Below are 14,153 nucleotides of genomic sequence, written 5' to 3'. Positions count from 1 at the left end.
CTACAGGTGTACCGTGGAGAGCAATCTGGCTGGTTGCTTCACTGCCTGGTATGGAGGTGCTAACACACAGGACAAGAAAAAACTCCAGAGGGTTGTTAACTCAGGCAGCAACAACACAGGCACCGGTATTTACTCCATCGAGGACATCTACATGAAGCAGTGTCTTAAGAAAGCAGCCTCTATCCTCAAGGATCCCCACCAACCAGGTCATGTCCTCTTTACTCATTGGAATAAAGGCTTCTGTGCTCTCTAAACCAAGATCTCTATGTCACTCTGAATGTTGCTTCTCCATTTTAAGTAGTCTCCAAATTCCCATGAATTCTTGGAAATTTAACATTTTTTTCCAAGAAAACTTTGCCTACATAATCATCTTTACTGAACTCTGGGAAAGCTAGGGTGCTCTGGGAGCTAGATGTTGGGCAGTTATATGACATGGTTTGTCCATTTATTGGTGAATTGGTGCAATTAGAGCTGATGTCATTGACTTAGGAAAGAACATTGACATTTGATATGCCAGTCAGTTTGAAGAATTTTGCAAAAATAATATTATCTTTTCAATAATGTTATGCTTTGAGGTGTCTGCTACATGACTAAAGAGCATTAAAAAAAGGGCAGGATTCATGGATACTCAGTAAGCCATGAGCTTTATGGCAGGTTTAAAGTCATGGTTTACAATTTACACTGAGTCATAGTTTTATGCAAACCCAGGCAAATTTCTACTGAGGTGTGGTGAAAAGTGTACTGACTGACTACATCACAGTCTGGTATAGGGAACACCAATACCCCTGAGCATAAAGCCCTTCAAAAGGTAGTGGATACAGCCCAGGACACCACAAGCAAAACCCTCCCCACTATTGAGTAGATCTACAGGGAACGCTGCTGTCGGAGAGCAGCAGCGATCATCAAAGACGCACACCACCCAGCGCACCCCCTGTTCTCGCTGCTGCCATCAGGAGAAAAGTCTAGGTGCCACAAGACAAGCACCACCAGGTTCAAGAACAGCTGCTCCCCCTCCACCATCAGACTCCTCAACAACAAACTCAATCAGAGACTCGTTTAAGAACTCTTACTTGTGCATTTTATTGATATTTTTCTCTCTGTACAGCAGTTTGTTCACATTTCTTTATTTGTTCACGTGTTTGCACGACCAGTAAGTGCTAATTCTGCTTCACCTGCAGGAAAAAGAATCTCAGGGTTGTATTTGATGTCAAGTACGTGCTCTGACAAGAAATCTGAAATGATAACAACTTTATTGTTGTGTGCATTATTTGAAGTACATACTCATCAAAATTCTTACTTGCTGCAGCCAAACAGGTATTTGTAGCCAACTATAATAGTAACCGATTATTATTATTATTTTTTTTAAAAAAAGAGAGTAAATACATAAAATAGATGAATCATAAATGATCACAGCAATCCTTGCGCAAATAAAATGAAATCTGCAGCCAGAGCATCAGCTGTAGGGTCTGTATTGGCTGGATTTGATTTCATTGAGCAGAGGAGGCTGAGGGCCATTCTGAAGGAAGGACAGCAAATTATGAGGGGATAGACATGGTTCAGAAGAAATATTTTCCCCAGTTGAGAATGTCAAAGGCAATAGGGCAAGTTTAAAATGAGAGGTGGTAGATTCAGTAGGGATTTGTGGGGGAAATGCGTCACATAAGAGGGAGGTTGGAGTCTGGAATAATTTGCTGAAGTGGCAGTGGAGAAAGACGCTCCTGGCATTTAAAAGAACATTTACACAAAACTCCCCAATTTCTCCAAAATTGACTGGGAATGCCCAAAGTGTTAGGAGACTAGATGGAGTGAACTTTGTTAAATGTACTATGCAGATTGGCCTCCCCCCCCCATGGGCAACATTGGACTTTGTACTGGGGAATGAAGCTGGTCAGATAACTAATGTATCGGTAGAATACTTTGGGACCAGTGACCACAATTCTATTAGTTTTAAGATAGTAATGGAAAAGGGTAACATGTCCTCAAATTAAAATCCTAAATTGGGAGTAAGGCCAATTTAGATAAGATTAGGCAGAAGTTAGCAATAGTTGGTTGGATGCAAATTAGAGAGTAAAAGCACGACTGCTAAGTGGGAAGATTTTGAGAGGCAATGAGGAAAGTTCAGGGCAGGAATGGCAAGGTAAAGAGGAGCCCAAAGTTCTATGGTGTGCACATTACTGACAACCAATCCTGGACCTTTAACACCTCTTCATTTGTCATGGGGGGGGAGGGCAATGTAGTATCTACACCTCCTGAGCAGGTTGAGGAGGGCAAGGCTATCAGCCCCATCTTGACATTTTGCAGGAACACAATTACAATGGCTGCATCATTGTGTGGGATAGTAGCTGCAAAGCATCAGACCAGAAGTCAATAAAGAGGATCATCAAAATGACTGAGGAGATCACTTGGATCTCCCTTTCCTCTATTGACTATATATACCCGTAGCATTGCTTAAATAGGGCTCTATAAATTTAGAGGACCTTTTCCATCCAGTACACAGTATCTTTGATCTACTAAAATCAGGAAGGAGATATAGGAGCATCAAAATCAGGACTGCTGGGCTAGGAAATAGAGTAACTTCTTCCCACAGGCTGTGATATTGATGAACAATATCCTGCAACCTTGGGTCCCATAGATAGAATAAGTAAATTATTGTGAAATATTTACACCTATTCTATATTATATTTCATGTGATCACTATATGCTGTGCATTATGTATGAGTGTATGCCATGGTCCAGAGAAACATTGTTTTGTCCATTTATAAATGTTCAATAATAAACTTGATATGATACAGAGAATGGACAATTCATTCAAACATGATGGAACATTATAATGACATGTATTTATTGACCATTCCTAATTTTTTGAGAAAGTGCTGGTGAGCCACGATGTTGAACTTGTGCAGCCCTTGTGAAGATGCTCTTATGAAATGATCATGGAAGAATTCTAGGATTTAAATTCAGTGTTGATGAAGGAACAGTGATAATGATTCTTCTTCCTCAATTATCCTGAATTGAGGCAAATAAGTCATTAATATGGTGAACCTGGAATATCATCTCAGTGAGAATGGGACGGTAGATTTATTTAATTGTAGAAAGTTAGTGAATGAAACTAAGTGTTTGAACTGAATAGTGGAGATGGAGTTCAAGGAGGGCAACCTGAAAGAGAAGAGAAGCAATGTAATGACAAGCAGTGGATGAGAGGGAATTCAAAATATAAACTGACTGCAACTATCTATAGATTCAGCATAAAGAAAAATATAGTGCAAGACAAAAAGGCTTTCTATCTGAATTCACAATATTGATGGATGGATGAATGAGTGAAATGAATAGAAACTTGTCAGGAAAAGGTAATCATTCATATGTAATGCAAGACAGTCCAAAGATAGTCTTAAAATGTAAACAAAGACCAAGTTGTAGATATGATTGAAGATACGAAGATTGACCTGCTGAGTTTCCCCAGCATTGTGCTTTTACTTCAATCACGGGGTCTGCAGACTTTCGTGTTTTACTCCTTAAGATACGATAGATCTTCATTGAAAGGCAAGACAATACTTAACATTTAACAAATGAATGCAACTGCTCCACCTTCCTTTCTGGCACAAAAACACAAAGCAAAAGGCGACTCAAGCACGGCGAGCAGAAGAAATTAAGTCCAAAGAGGAGTCAAAAATAGATGTGAGAGAAAAGAAACCCAGCCCACGAATAGATTGAGTAAGAGATCAAAAGCAGAGTAAAATTATAGTTAAAGCGCTTGACGTCCTGCTTTGCGGAAACTGCCAAAATGTTTGGCCTGGAAGTCAGCCTGAAGAAAACTGAGGTCCTCCATCAGCCAGCTCCCCACCATGACTACCAGCCCCCCCACATCTCCATCGGGCACACAAAACTCAAAACGGTCAACCAGTTTACCTATCTCGGCTGCACCATTTCATCAGATGCAAGGATCGACAATGAGATAGACAACAGACTCGCCAAGGCAAATAGCGCCTTTGGAAGACTACACAAAAGAGTCTGGAAAAACAACCAACTGAAAAACCTCACAAAGATAAGCGTATACAGAGCCGTTGTCATACCCACACTCCTGTTCGGCTCCGAATCATGGGTCCTCTACCGGCACCACCTACGGTTCCTAGAACGCTTCCACCAGCGTTGTCTCCGCTCCATCCTCAACATCCATTGGAGCGCTCACACCCCTAACGTCGAGGTACTCGAGATGGCAGAGGTCGACAGCATCGAGTCCACGCTGCTGAAGATCCAGCTGCGCTGGATGGGTCACGTCTCCAGAATGGAGGACCATCGCCTTCCCAAGATCGTATTATATGGCGAGCTCTCCACTGGCCACCGTGACAGAGGTGCACCAAAGAAAAGGTACAAGGACTGCCTAAAGAAATCTCTTGGTGCCTGCCACATTGACCACCGCCAGTGGGCTGATAACGCCTCAAACCGTGCATCTTGGCGCCTCACAGTTTGGCGGGCAGCAGCCTCCTTTGAAGAAGACCGCAGAGCCCACCTCACTGACAAAAGGCAAAGGAGGAAAAACCCAACACCCAACCCCAACCAACCAATTTTCCCTTGCAACCGCTGCAATCGTGTCTGCCTGTCCTGCATCGGACTGGTCAGCCACAAACGAGCCTGCAGCTGACGTGGACTTTTTTTACCCCCTCCATAAATCTTCGTCCGCGAAGCCAAGCCAAAGAAGAAAGAAAATTGTAAAAAAGCAGAGTGCCAAAAATGTAATAAAAAGGAGATTAGCAGAGACTCTGTTGACATTCAGAAAGAGAATTGAGGATGATATTGCACGTACTGGGTAAATGGGTGCCTCATTTAAAAGATGATGTACCAAAGGAGGGTAGAGATTTAGCCCCTGGTACAGGCGATGGAGGGACCAAGTCCTTCTCCCTGCACCGTAGTTCTCTGTAACAACACCCAGCTCAGCCGTCAAACTTTATATCTTTATCAAGATACAGATGCCCCAACAAAACCGTTCATATCTTGGTGACAGGCACGGACCTGTTGGGGTTTTTATTGCGATCACTGCTTCTACGGACCTTCGTGCGCCTGTTGATCAGCTTTGGCCTCGGTCCTCCGCTCCCCTTCGGCCCATCGCTCCGATGCTGGCGCTTCCTGCACCAAGATGGCGGCGGCGCCGGCCTCAGCGCGCGGCCCAGGTCACGTGCGCCCACCTCGCCCTCCGCAGTCCGCCTTGCGCTCGGTGCCAGCGAAGAAGGGGAGGAGGAGGGGGGGTTGCGGCGCGCGTCCTCCGCTCTCGGCCGCAGGCGGCGGCCCGAACCACGCAGCGATCCACGGCCAGAGGCAGCGACCGAGGTGGGTGAGGGCGGCGGCGGCGGCGGCGGGAGGGAGGGAGGGAGGGAGGGATGCGGGCGGCCTGAAGCTTTTCCAGGTCACGCCGAGGCGATGGCCGACCGGATGTGGAAGTTGATCCCTTTCTCTGCGCCTTAAACACTGATCGACTTCCCCCGGAAAGGCGCCGGGCCCCGGGCCGCCGCCCGCTTCCTGTTGCCCCGAGTGGAGACGAGCGCCAGGCTGCGGGTCGGCAGCTGCCCTGGACCGGGGGAGGGGGGACGAAAGGCCCGGGCGCTCGGTGGATTTTTCCGGCCGAGGCCCCCTGGGCGGACGCAGCCGCAGGGCTGTGTCCCCGCTGGTCCGGGACTTGACAGCCCTCCCCCCCTCTCTCTCCCACACTCGGGTGTCCAGGTCGGCCGGGGTGGGGGGTGGGGGGTGGGGGTGCGGGTGCCCATGCATGTGCCCACCCCAGGCATGTGCCCACCCCAGGCATGTGCCCACCCCAGGCATGTGCCCACCCCAGGCATGTGCCCACCCCAGGCATGTGCCCATCCAAGAGCCTTCTCAATGTGCCCATTGAATCCACGTCCTCGACCCCCCTCCCCAGACCGTTCCAGCCACACGCCGCTCTTTGTGTAAAAAGAAAACTTCTCTTAAACTTTCCCACCAAGGTATGATTTTCCACCCGGGCTCTCTCCAACAGGACGGCACTAGCATCGACTTCACCGGTGTCTGCTGGTGCCTTCCCCTTTCCCTTTGTCGTCTCTTCCTCCACCTCTCCGCTCCATTTCCACAGACCCTGCTTGCTGGTCCCTCCCTTACCCACCTCCTGCCTTTAGGACTGTGCTTCCCCCACCCCCAACCACCATTTTTGTTCCAGTGCCTGCTGACATTATTTCATACCTTGATGAGGGGCTTGGTCCTGAAATGTCAGTTATACTATATAAAATTTGGCCTGCTGAGTTTCTTCAGCATTGTGTTTTTACTTCAATCACGGTGACGACAGACTTTTTTAACTTAAACTTTCCTCCACTCACTGATGTCCTCTGGTATTACGTATTGCTGCCCTGGGGGGAAAAAAGTGATGACTGTCCACTCTAGCTATGCCTCTCATAAGCTTGTACACTTTTATTAAGTCGCCTCTCACCTCCATTGCTCCTAAGAGGAAAGTCCGAGGTTGCTTAACCTTTCTTCATAGATGTATTGTTCAATCTAGGTAGGATTGTGGTAAATCTCTGCACCCTCTGCAAAACTTGCACCTTCCTATAATGAGTTGACCATAACTGGACACAATACTCATAAATGTGGTCCAGACATGTTTATGGAGCTGCAACGTTACCTGGTGGCTCTTGAACTCATTCCCCTGGCTAATGAAGGCCAGCACACCGTATGCCTTCCTAACCATTTTATCAACTTGTGGGGGAACTTGTAGGGTTCAGTGGACTTGGAACCCAGGGTCCCTTTATTCCTTCACATTGCTAAGAATCCTGCCATTAACCATGTACTCCGCCTGCAAATTCGATCTTCCAAAGTGTGTCACTTCATACTTTTCTGAATTGAACTCCACCTGCCACTTTTCCACCTAACTCTGTACCCTGTCGATATCCCATTGAAACCTATGACAACCTTCTGTACTATCCTCAACACCTCCAACCTTAGTGTCATGTACAAATTTACAAATCCACCCCTCCAGTTTCTTGACCGTTATTGATTATCATAAAGAGCATGTGTCCCAGAGCAGATTCCTGCGGAACACCATAAGTTACTGACCTCCAGTCAGAATGCACTCAATCTATTGCCACCCTCTGCCTTCTGTGGGCAAGCCAATGCTTCTATGAGTCCCATGCCTCATGGACTCTGCATAAGCCTACCATTGGGAACCTTATCAAGCATCTCGCCTTGAAAATTGGGTTCATGACCCACGACCAGTCCCTCTCAAAGCTATGCTGACTATCCCCAAGAAGACTGTTTCCCCAAATGCTCATAAATCATGTCATTAAGAATCGTCTCCAATATTTTCCCACCAGTGACAAGATTCATTGGTCGATAATTCTCAGGATTCTCCCTATTACCTTTCCTGACTAAGAGAACAACATTTGCCACCCTCCAATCCTCTGATACATTACTGTGGCTAGGGAGAATGCAAAGATCATTATCAAACCACCAGCAATCTCTTCCCTAGCTTCCTTTAGTAACCGAGGGTATATCTCATGCAGCCTTGGGGACTTATCTATCCTAATCTTTTTCAAAAACTCAAACACAACCTCTTTCTTGACCTTAACATACACCAGCATATTTGCCTGTTCTGAACTGACCTTGCATTCACTAAAGAGTACTGAAGTATTCATTACTGACCTCCAACTCCAGGCACCTTTCCCCATATAATCCCTGAGCAGTCCTACCCTCCGTCTAGTCAAGCTTCTATTTTCTACGCTTTACATGTGTGAAGTTTGTGTCAATGTCATTTCACACAGCATATTTTAAATGCAATGATTTGTGCAAATAAATGAATTGTGTGCAAAGCAAAATATCCATGTTTTGATGTTTCTGCAAACCTGGGTTTTTCCAAGACAACCAAGCAACAATAAATTATTATTATATGGTTTACTAAATTTTCAGACAACACCATGGTTGTCATCACAGTCGGCAATGAGGAAGAGTGCAGAAGGGAGACAGATCAGTTAGTTGAGAGGTGTCACACTAACAACCTAGCATTCAATGTTAGCAAAACCAAGGAGATGATTGTGGACTTCAGGAGAAAATTAAAAGAACATAAACCAGTCCTCATCAAGGGGTCAGCAGTAGAGAGGGTCAAGAACTTCAAATTCTGAGGAGTACTGTGATGGAGTAGTGGCTGGTAGGGTAATACCAGCCCTCTCCAGAAAAGAAGAAAAAAAAGTGAAGAAAAGACAAAGTTCAATAAATACAAGAAATAAAAGATAAAGTTGTAGAGAAAAGAAAGAAAAAGTAAAAACAACAGGAAAAAAAATATGCAGGAAAAGAAAGGAGAAGGCCTTACCTGCACGAAGAAACTGAGCCGTGGTGGAGAAGAGCGCCCGATCTCCGAGGTTGGTGACAGCCCCCGGAGTCGCGACCCACTGACCACTGGACTGGAAAAATGGCTCTTTGAACGAAACAAATGTGCACAACTACGCAATCTAAGGTAAAAGAAAACACCGACGGGAGGGAGGCTCAGCCGAGGAGGAGGCAACTACAGCATGACCAGCTGAGGGATGCCCGACACCAGGGCTCAGCTGGAAGATGAGGAAAGCGGTAGGAGAGGGCGTGAAGTACCAGGTGAGAAGGAAAGTCAATGGGGTGAAAGGAAAGAAGAGCAGCAGCAGGAGGCTCAACAGATGAGCAGCTCAGAAGAAGAGGACCAACAGCAAGAGGCCAAGCAAGAAGAGGCCTGACAAAGTGAGACAAGCAACTCATCAGGAAAGTCAGAAGAGATACAGATACAAAGAAGAGAAGAAGACACAAACACAGGTACAGTCACAGAACAGGAAGAAGAAGACCAAGATCTTCACAGAGAAATAGAAGGTAAAACAGAACAAATGAGACCATTAAAAGAATGGTTGTCATTAGATTTTAGTGCAATTAAAAGAAAAATGAAAAGAACAGAAGATAAAATGCAAAGATTAGAGCTAGTCATGACAGAAATAGGGAAAAGAGTAGAAAATGTGGAAGAATGAGAAACGGCTGTAGAAATGGAAGTAAACAACTTAAGAGGAAAATTGGAAGAAAGTGACAAAAATATTAAAGGGACACAAGAGTTGTTAGCTCAGAAAATTGATATGTTGGAAAATTATAGTAGGTGAAAAAACATAAAAATAGTGGGCCTGAAGGAAGATCAAGAAGGGACAGATATGAAGGAATTTATAAAAGAATGGATCCTGAAGGTCCTTGGAATGACAGAAATTCAGGAAGGAATGTAAATAGAAAGGGCACACAGAACACTAGCTCCGAAACCACAGACACATCAAAATCCAAGATCCATTTTAGTAAAATTTTAGAGATATACAACAAGAGAAAATGTATTGGAGTGGGCAAGGAATAAAATTAGAGAAGACAATAAACCATTGGAATACAAGGGTCAAAAAATATTTTTTTACCCAGACATAAGTTTTGAACTCTTAAAGAAGAGGAAGGAGTTTAATACAGCAAAATTGATCCTATCGAAAAAAGGTAATAAATTTATGTTAAGACATCCAGCTGTGCTTAAAATATTTATCCCTGGGGAGCAAAACAGACTGTTCTCGGATCCGGAGGAACATAAGAATTTGCAGAAAGCTTGCAGGACAGAAGGAGAGATGTAACAAGAATGAAGAACGGTGATAAAATATATATAAAGAAGTAAAAACAATGTATATGTAAAGAACTAAAGAAGGGAAAGAGAAGGGAAGTATGGGGGAAAAAAGGGAGAACTTTGTTATATGTGTATTTTTTTTAAAAAAGGTTTTCTGGGGGGGTTAGGGGGGAGAGAATAACCGTCACTATGAAATCAGTTGACACTTGTGAGCAGGTTCGCAATCCAAATGGAAAGGGGAGTTGAGGTTGCCCGGCAAGGGATAAAGGGCAATTCAGAGAAGTGGGGGGGGGGTATATTTGGGGTTAAGGGAGTATTGGATGTGGGAGTTGTTGGAGTATTTTATGTTTTAAATGTGTTGTCATACATTGAGTTTAAAAAGGGAAAACAGAGATGAAAATGGGGAAAAGGGGGATGGTGGTGGTGAGGAAGCAGAAATGAGGTGTAAACAGGATATGTGATGGCCATGTTGAGCTATATGACTATAAACATTAATAGAATACATAATCAAATGAAAAGGAAGAGGCTATTAAATTTACTGAAAAAAGAAAAAATAGAGCATTTGTGCAGAAAACGCATCTAACTGAAGTGGAACGTAACAAATTAAAGAGAGACTGGGTAGGACATGTAGCGGCAGTATCATATAGTTCAAAAGCTAGAGGTGTAGCTATATTAATTAATAAAAATGTACCAATCAAAATAGAGGAGGAAATAATAGATCCAGCAGGGAGGTATGTAATGATAAAATGTCAGATATATTCAGAATTTTGGAATTTGCTCAATATATATGCACCTAATGAATAGGATCAAAAGTTGATGCAGGATATTTTTTTGAAGATTGTAGATACACAAGGAAATTATTGATAGGAGGGAATTTTAACCTCAACTTGAATCCAATGTTGGATAAAACTGGACAAAAGACTAGCAAAAAGAATAAAGTGGCCAAATTTATGGTTAAATCAATGCAGGAAATGAAACTTATATGGAGGAGGCAGCACCCAAGAGAGAAGGAACACTCATATTATTCAAGTAGGCATAAAACATACTCAAGGGTTGATGTGTTTTTGTTGTCGGCCCATATTCAAGGGAGAGTTAGGAACACTGAGTATAAAGCTAGATTACTATCTGATCATTCACCCCTGTTATTAGCAATAGAACTGGAGGGCATCCCACCAAGAACATATAGATGGAGGTTAAACTCCATGCTACTTAAAAGGCAGGAATTTAGAGATTTTTTTGAATGCCAAATTAAAACATATTTTGAAATAAATCTGGAATCTGTGAAAGACAAATTTATATTATGGGATGCAATGAAAGCCTTCATTAGAGGGCAGATAAAAAGTTATGTAACTAAGATGAAAAAGGACTAGAACTGGAAAATAGAGCAGTTGGAAATGGAGAAAGTATTTACAGAAAAGGAACTAGTAAAAAGGGATGATATAATGAAAAAGAGTGAATTGGTGGACAAAAAAATAAAATATGAAACATTACAAACGTAAAAGGTGGAGAAGAACATAATGAAAATAAAGCAAAAGTATTATGAACTAGAAGAAAAAAATGAAGAAAATATTAGCCTGGCAACTTAAAACAGAACAAGCTAAAAGAACTGTATTGGCATCAAGGAAAAAGGACAAACAAATTACATATAACCCATTAGAGATTAATGAGAACTTTAAGGAATTTTATGAACAAGTATACCAAACTGAGAACGAGGGGAAAGATGATAAAATAGAAGAGTTTTTAGCTAAAATTGAACTGCCAAAATTGCAAGAAGAGGAACAAAACAAACTGATAAAACCATTTGAAATAGAGGAAGTACAGGATATATTTAAAAAAGCTGCCGAACAATAAAACACCTGGAGAGGATGGATTCCCAATAGAATTCTATAAAACATTTAAAGAGTTATTAATTCCTCCTCTCCTGGAAGTAATGAACCAGATAGAAGAAACACAAAGCTTGCCAGATTCATGTAAGACAGCAATAATTACAGTAATACCAAAGACGGGGAAGGATCCACTAACCCCAGCATCATATAGACCAATATCTCTACTTAATTCAGATTATAAGATAATAGCAAAATTATTAGCAAACAGATTGACCGATTGTGTACCTAAAATAGTAAAACAAGATCAAACTGGATTTATTAAGAAAAGACGAACAGTGGATAATGTCTGTTATCTTATTTCCTTGGACTTCATGAATTAGATTAATAAGAAGCCAACAGTGGCTGTTGCTTTAGACGCAGAAAAAGCCTTTGACAGAGTAGAATGAAATTATTTATTCAAAGTATTACAGAGGTTCAATCTACCAGAAAAATATATTAATTGGATTAAAGCATTATATAATGGACCATTGGCGAAGGTAACAGTAAATGGATATATAACCATATAACCACTTACAGCACAGAACAGGCCAGTTCGGCCCTACTAGTCCATGCCATAACAAATCCCCACCCTCCTAGTCCCACTGACCAGCACCTGGTCCATACCCCTCCAGTCCTCTCCTATCCATGTAACTATCCAGTCTTTCCTTAAATGTAACCAATGATCCCGCCTCGACCACGTCTGTCGGAAGCTCATTCCACATCCCACCACCCTTTGTGTAAAGAAATTTCCCCTTATGTTCCCCTTATAATTTTCCCCCTTCAGTCTTAAACCATGCCCTCTAGTTTGAATCTCCCCCACTCTTAATTGAAAAAGCCTATCCACGTTTACTCTGTCTGGCCCTTTTAAAATCTTAAACACCTCTATCAAGTCCCCTCTCAATCTTCTCCGCTCCAGAGAAAAAAGCCCCAGTCTTCACAACCTTTCCCTGTAACTCAAACCTTGAAATCCTGTCAACATTCTCGTGAACCTTCTCTGCACTCTCTCTATTGTGTTTATATCTTTCCTATAATTTGGTGACCAAAACTGTACACAGTACTCCAAATTTGGCCTCACCAATGCCTTGTACAATTTCATCATATCCTCCCTACTCTTGAATTCAATACTCCAATTTATGAAGGCCAACATTCCAAATGCCTTCTTCACCACACCATCTACCTGAGTATCAGCCTTGAGGGTACTATTTACCACAACTCCTAAATCCCTTTGTTGCTCTGCACATCTCAATAGCCGACCATTTAATGTATATGACCTATTTAGATTTGCCTTTCCAAAATGTAACACCTCACACTTATCTGTATTAAATTCCATCAGCCATTTCTCAGCCCACACCTCCAGCCTTCCTAAATCACCTTTTAATCTACGGTAATCTTCCTCACTGTCCACAACACCACCAATCTTTGTAACATCCGCAAACTTGGTTATCCAATTCTCCACCCCTACTTCCAGATCGTTAATATATATATAACAAACAATAGTGGACGCAGGACCGATCCCTGAGGAACTCCACTAGTCACCGGCCTCCAATTGGACAAACAATTTTCTACCACTACTCTCTCACCTCCCATCCAACCTTTGCTGAATCCATTTCACTACCTCCTCATTTATACCTAATGCCTCCACCTTTTTTCATCATTTTAAATTAAGTAGGTCAACTAGGCAGAGATGTCCACTATCCCACTCACTGTTTGCTTTAGCAATAGAACCATTGGCAGAACTGATAAGAACAGAAAATAAAATAAAAGGGATAAAAATAAAGGAGAAGGAGAATAAAATCAGTTTATTTGGAGATGACATCATAGTATACTTAACAGAACCAGAAATATCAATAAAAGAATTACATAAGAAATTGAAGGAGTATGGAGAAATATTGGGGTACAAGAGCAATGCAATAAAAGTGAAGTGATGCCAATGAGTAACGCGAATTATACAGAATTTAAAAAAGAAGCACCATTTAAATGACAAACACAAGCAATCTGATACCTAGGTATTAGGTTAGATAATAACTTAAGCCACCTGCACAAATTAAATTATTAGCCACTAATAAAGAAATTGGAGAAAGACTTCGAACATTGGAAAGAATTACCGCTAACTTTGATAGGGAGGGTAAATTGCATTAAAATGAATGTCTTCCCAAGGATACAATACTTATTTCAATCGTTACCAATTCCCTTAACAGAGAAATTCTTTAAGGAACTTAAGAGAATAATAAGGAAATTCCTGTGGAAAGGGGGGAAACCGAGGATAGCATTAGATAAATTAACAGAGAGGTACAACCAAGGTGGTTTGCAGTTACCAAACATTAAAAATTATTATAGAGCCACACAATTAAGGTATTTTTCAGATTTTTACCAAACAAGGGAAACACCAGACTGGACTAAGATAGAACGAGATAAAATGGGGGAGAAGGTACCAGAACATATACTTTATAAGTGGGATGAAAAGCTGGTACAATATAAAAGCACACCAGTACTGCATCATTTACTCAATATATGGAAGAATATCCCCTTAGAAAGGAAAAAAATGAATTACCAAATACCAAAATTGTTATTGACACAAAACCCATTAATCCCTTTTACAATAGATAACCTTTCCTTTAGAGAATGGGAGAGCAAAGGAATCAAAAGAATAGAAAATTGTTTTTGGGAAATAATTTATT

General features: G+C 42.1%; 2 protein-coding genes across 7 annotated transcripts in view; one reads left to right on the top strand and one right to left on the bottom strand.

Moving 5' to 3' along the window:
• Positions 1-5,372, bottom strand: part of usp8 (ubiquitin specific peptidase 8) — a 59,085-nt gene extending 53,713 nt beyond the window's left edge. The window contains exon 1 of the transcript XR_011348810.1: positions 5,046-5,372. The gene's annotated coding sequence lies outside the window, so the exon portion shown is untranslated. The remainder of the gene's footprint in view (positions 1-5,045) is intronic.
• Positions 5,174-14,153, top strand: part of gabpb1 (GA binding protein transcription factor subunit beta 1) — a 48,101-nt gene continuing 39,121 nt past the window's right edge. For 3 of the 6 annotated variants that reach the window (XM_069911368.1, XM_069911366.1, XM_069911367.1), the window contains exon 1: positions 5,174-5,322. The gene's annotated coding sequence lies outside the window, so the exon portion shown is untranslated. The remainder of the gene's footprint in view (positions 5,323-14,153) is intronic. The other 3 variants (XM_069911365.1, XM_069911369.1, XM_069911370.1) reach the window with 2 other exon arrangements.

This window comes from Narcine bancroftii, chromosome 14 (genome assembly GCF_036971445.1).
Source record: "Narcine bancroftii isolate sNarBan1 chromosome 14, sNarBan1.hap1, whole genome shotgun sequence".
Lineage (NCBI taxonomy): Eukaryota > Metazoa > Chordata > Chondrichthyes > Torpediniformes > Narcinidae > Narcine > Narcine bancroftii.
This window is presented reverse-complemented; position numbering and strand designations above follow the sequence as displayed.